The sequence below is a fragment of the Ciconia boyciana genome, chromosome 4, assembly GCF_034638445.1.
Source record: "Ciconia boyciana chromosome 4, ASM3463844v1, whole genome shotgun sequence".
Taxonomy (NCBI): Eukaryota; Metazoa; Chordata; class Aves; order Ciconiiformes; family Ciconiidae; genus Ciconia; species Ciconia boyciana.
The window spans coordinates 101,401,659-101,407,558 of NC_132937.1; positions in this window are offsets into that span (position 1 = coordinate 101,401,659).

A 5,900-nucleotide genomic window follows, 5' to 3' on the forward strand; every position below is an offset into this window, starting at 1 on the left:
CTGTGCTCTGCTGCTTCTTGAGAAACAACGTGGAAAAACAGCTGAACGACCCCAGAATCCCCACCCTCATTACTCCAGGATGGCCAGAAGCCCCTGGGAGCGTTGTGATATGGGGTGGGATGGAGGAGGTCAGACCTTTGCTCTGCTGCTGGTCCAACCCATCTATCAGCGTTACAGCCCCGTGAGATTAAAAAGCCATCAGTACAGCCGGGTGCACTACTGAAACTGTAGCCGCACTGTGCTGCACTTACAGTACTGCATTTCACGTTACTTTGCCGTACTTTTTATTTTATGAGGAATTGTATGTGTCTTTGTTGTGTGCTGGTTATTTAAGATAGTGTCTGTGCAACAGCTATGCAATTTTGTGCCTATTTTATAGTCTCATTTCTCTTCACGCAGAAGCCTTCATAATGATTTATTTGATTAGCAGTAGAAATGAGATAAGTGCACTGTAATATATAAAATAAAAATCAGCTAATACTTAATGGCATTTATATATATGGAAAATTTAAAATATATTAAATACATATCAATATTAAATATATTAAATTAAAAATACATTACTTGACAAATTTTTCCTTGGCTTGCTCATAGCTACAAGGGATAATAATTTTAGAAGAGGGACCTTAAGGTCGGTATTCTCGGACATACATCACTGTTTACATCAGTATTTATCTAGATACCAAGAGATGAGTCACATCACTGATCATTTTATTCAGCAGGTTACTTAGAGAGCAACGTAAATAAATTCAACTCACCATCTTGCAGTATTCATTGATTCCCAGGCTCCAGTCCTTCCCAGGGTAACTTCAGTTATCACACCATGGTGATGAAATGCACTGCTCCGTGTAGAAGATTGTTTGTGTCAGCGAGCTGATTTCTGTGGCATCCTTCCTACAACAGGGATTAAAAGTGTTATTAAGAGCTGAGTGATTCATGCTGAAGTATTATGAACCTCTGCAGTCCGGTAATGTACTTTCTCAGGACCTCTGAGGCTCCCCTGGAGCTCCATGTGGTGGTTTGCATGGCCACAGCCGTTCTGGCTCCCTCACCCAGTAAAACTGGTTTCAGCCCCGCGGTGAACTGGTGCTCTGTGCAGTGCTGCTGCTTTCCAAACCTCCCGTCCTGGCCTGCCCCAAGCTCTGCTCTGCTCTCTGCTGGAACCAGCCGGAGGTATTTTTCTGAAATAAGACCACTACCATTGCCGTGACCTGTGCTTCTGGGCAAGGACTGGCTTCCCATGCTGTTTGGAGAGCTGTGGGACATGCAAAGCTCCTGACTTCTCCTCATGCCACTCACCAGCCGCCCACCACTAGACCAGGAGCATTTCATAGAGAGTCAATGAATATCATGAACTCTCTGAGTGTTGAACTTGCAGATAGGCTTTTATCTCTGCACACCCCCATGCATGTTCATATTAGAGTTGCTAGAGCCATCTGCGTGGCCGTTGATGTAGCACCTTGCCTTCTATCCCCCTTCTCATGGGTCATTCGTGCCCACATCTACAGGTCCGCAGCAGAGATGCTGCACTTGCATTTCTGCTAGAAGCATTGCAATGACTGAGGAAGGTGAAATCACAGCACCGATTTCACGCTGGAGTTAGCACAAACACGAGTCTGACCGGCATCCTGCCGCGGGGCAGCGGGGGCCCTTGCTGGGCACTGCTGGATCTCCTGCCCTACGGTGATGCTGAGAGCTGCTTCTGATGCACGGTCCCTCGGCCATCTCGGCATGTGAAGTTACGGACTCACAAGTCCACACTTTGCTTGGCACCGTGCAGCTTCTGCTCGAGGAATTATACTGTCTCAAGCCCATATCTCAAACATTTGACCTGCTAATTTCACTAGCTGGGAGAATAAGCTAATAAGAACTCTTCTTAAAATGTTGACACTTTTGTCTGTTTGTTTTATTGGCCAAAGTGTCACATTTTAAGCTATTAGCTTTGATGACTCTTCAAGGTCACCTGTCTCAGAGCAGTCGAGCCTCACAGCTCACCGGGCTCCCTCCCTCTGGACCATGTCTGGAGCCACTGCAAGCACGGAAGCTGCTGTGGATATTTGCTGTGAGCAGGGAAAAACAGATACAAGATGATACAGGGCCAACTTTGAGCTTTTTTGTATAGACATTTTTTTCCCGTGCTGAAGAATGGGAAATGTTTATAGTGACTGAGCTAGGAGGTAAACAGTGATCAGTGTATTGCAACAGCAGCTGCACGTAATTTATACTGTTATGCAGTAAATTTCCACAAGGTTTGGAAGGCTTTTTCAAGATCTGTGCTGAAATAGCTCCAGTGAAACCTTTCTGTGTGGCCAGATTTACTGTGTGTTTCAGACAGTTCTTAAAACTGGCCTTGGTATTTTTTTAGCAGAGCTTCTGCACAGCAGGTAGGGCCCCTGGTTCTCAGGGGAGATGGAAAAAATCTGCAACTGGGTTATAATGGGGAAGAAGGAGTGACTGTGACACTGCAGGAAGGGCAGAGTGACCTACATCAAAAGTGCAAACTGCTCTACCCCCAGCAGGTGAAAATTTTCAGGACACGCAGTCGCTGGCAAACTGCCTGTCGGTGGTTATAAAGATCCTTCCTTGGATATGGATTTCCAAAAGCCAAACAAAAATAAATGATTTATGCAATATATGAACTAAGTCAGTCGTGCAACAACTCAGGTTGGACAGGAGCTATTTTTCAGCTCTGGGGAATGTCTCTGCTTTCTCAGCCCTGTCCTTCAATCAGTGAGCATCGTAGAGTGCAGGACTCATTTTTGGCATTAGCACCGTGCAGGGATGGTGGAGGTGGCTGGTCAGGGAGGGACGCGCTGGTGAGAAAGTCCCTGTGTCAGGAATGGCAGCAGCGTCCTGGAACAATGCACAAAAAATATATTCTGTGTTTAGGTCTTAGATGTATTTTCTCCTACGCCCCTATCAGCAGCTCAACCAGAAAAAGTCCAGATTCTCTTTAAGCCGTATCCTTGCCTGCTCTCTGCTGAATAAGCAGAGAAATGAGGATGGATTTGCATCTCCCGAGAACATTCAAGGTCTACGTAAGTTGAAGGCACAAGTTGATGGCTCACGACCGTGAAGTGCCTTCGTGGTATATTGCTCTTTTTTTTCATAGAATTGAGGGAACAGCTTTAAGTAACAGCAAATTGATTAACTGCCCTTGATGTCACATTTATAAATGTTCCTCCTCTGAATTTTCTTGGTATTTCCTTGCGGTCGTTTTAACCCTGAAGGCCACTGACTTAAAGTTGGTTTCCCAATGTTGAAACTGCAGCTGTGCCACCAGAAAAGTCTGTTAGGAAATGCTCATAGTCTCACTGGCGGAACAATGAATGTATTTGCTAGGAGCCAAATGCCCCTCCTTTTTTTTTTTTGACTGAAGCACTCTCAGTAGTAGCAAAAATAAACAAAGGAAATCCAGGAAATACAGCATCCAGAAGTATTTGCCCCATTTGAATATTTTTTTCCCCTATGTGCAATAGGTCCCTGCAAGTGTCCCTGCATTGCTGTTAGTCTGCTTTTTGAGGAAAGTGAACTTGCTCTGCTTTTAACAATTTTTTAATTCCTCGGGCATTTCAAACAGATTTGATGGAAGCTTAGTGCTCAAAGTTTTTAATTTCCTGCAAGTTTGGAGAGAATCAGTAGCCCTGTAGAGCTGCAGAGAAGTGTCACTGCTGATCTTCACTGTGAAGTGAGGGCCATTTATTTAATTCTGTTTCATTTTATTTGCTCTTCTGACCAGCAGCATGCAGAAGGGCAAGCACAGCTTGCAGCTACACCAGGCGTGCTGCCTCTGGGCAGGTGGAGCGGATCTGCAGGCTGTGTCGCGGGCAGGGAGGGAGGAAGGAAGGTCTCGGGGCACCTGAGGGAGCTGAAGGCATCCTGGCTGGAGGGATGGGAAAGGTCATGGGAAACAGGGACAGAAAGAGAGATCGTTTTGGTGAGGGGCTGCTAAACGGCAGGCTTTGGGACCCGCAGTCTGTTCACAGAACGTTTGGAATGGGGGTCTGTTTAATAGGAGAAGTTAAAGCGTGGTCTCCAATGGCCTGTGGGAAGCCCTGGTTTTGCTTCTCCTGAAGAGATTTCCAAAACAGGGATGTGAATATGCCAGTCAGCTGCACTGGGACCTGCAGAAACCTCTGTACCTCTCCAGTGACGCTTGCCAAGGGTACGAGAGAGGCTGGGGCTGTCATACAGAGGCACTTCCATTTTCTCCTACTTGATAAAATGAGAGCAGTATGACCCAGATTGCCTTCACCTACCTCTTAGCTCTCCTCTTCCCACCTCCATCCAGCTCCCATCATCTCTGCTAGCCTCAGTCTTCAGACCCAGACTGTAGATCTGATCCAACCGATCCTGCTTCCCCACTTCATTTTCTTCTTTCAATTGCTTGACATGCTTTCTCTTGAACACCCCACCAGCACCTGAGATCAGGGTTTGGGATGTCTTTTAATACAGCCTGTTCCTCCTGGCTCTCTAAACCTCAGTCTCAAGGGAGCAGCTACTGCAGCTTATCCAGGACCAAGGAGCTCTTATTCAAACAGCTTCCTTAATTTTTCTAGCAGTATCTCTGCTGGTAATACCTGGATACTTAAGGCCATTAGCATGTATGCTTTAGCACTTCGGCTGGAGCATGGAGCGTCTCATCTGCGTTGGCCCTGAGGCGCAGGAGATGGCTCTGTCTGCAGAAAGCATGCTGACATGGGAGGAGCACCTGGTGTAAAGCACTTTTAGGTATGAAGTCCTTGGAATCTGAAAACCTTCTTGGCTTCTCCACTCAGCAGTTAATTATGACTGGTAATAATAATTGATGTGTTTACAGCAGTAGATTGCAGGGTTAGCTTATTGCACGCACTCACCTCTTTTGAAGGAGGTCATTAATAAATCAAAGTGGCTTGGACCTCCTAAAGCCAAACAAAAGCAAACCTAAAATTGTCATTAAATTAGAAGGCCAATGAGGATTGTAGCAGAAGTTAATGTCTGTAAATGATGGACCTAAATCTTTGGTAAATCTCCCGGTGCCAACAGAGGATGGAGGGTGTTTTATCGCCCTGATTACGCGCACGAGCCTTCAAACTGACAGAAGGTGACAGAGGGTAAAGGGTGATGATAGCCCCAGCCTCGTAACGAGGAGGAAGATATTTATGGAAGATGACGTGAGGTAGCCATCTCCCATGCTCCTAGATGTTCGCATTTAGAGATGCACTCCAAGCCAGCAACAGCTTGCCCGGGGTCTGTCCGGCTGGCGGAGGCTTCCAGACCAGTGACATGAAAAGGCTCAGAAGTCCCCTGAGTTTGGGTGCTGGCTGTGACAGCCATCCTGCAGGCTCCAGCCCTTCACGAGGGGCTGGAGACAGTAATCGTGACAGCAAAACTTCTCATTAGCCTGATGAGTCACTGCAGGTTTCCAGTTTTTGTGGGGCTTTTTTCCCTTGCTGCCTCCTCAACTTTCCCCGTCGTGCTGATCTGGGTGCAAAAATGGGACTGAGTGACTGGGAGCAGGGAAAAGGAACAGAAGAAAGAGCAGGAGAGAGGGATGGGAGAGCAACACCCGTCCCTTCCAGTCACAGGAGGCACTGGACCAGCTCAGCTACCCGTGACGCGTCCGAGGGGAATTCCCTGGGACTCCTCAGAAAGAAACTAGCTGCAAGGCAGGTGAAAAGGCAGAGAGGCTAAGGCGAATAAAGCTTCAGAGATCATACACTGAAGTCCTTTGCAACTCCTGCTAAGGGCTCAGGCTCAAATCGAGCCATTGCTCTTGCACTGCTGTACGCCAGCAGAGCCGTGGTGCACGTGGCTGTCTGCGTGCACAAAAACTACGACGTGGTAAGACTCGTTTCAGACATACCTAAGAGTACATTGAGTTAGGGTGTCCTATTCCACATGTACTACCGTCTACGATC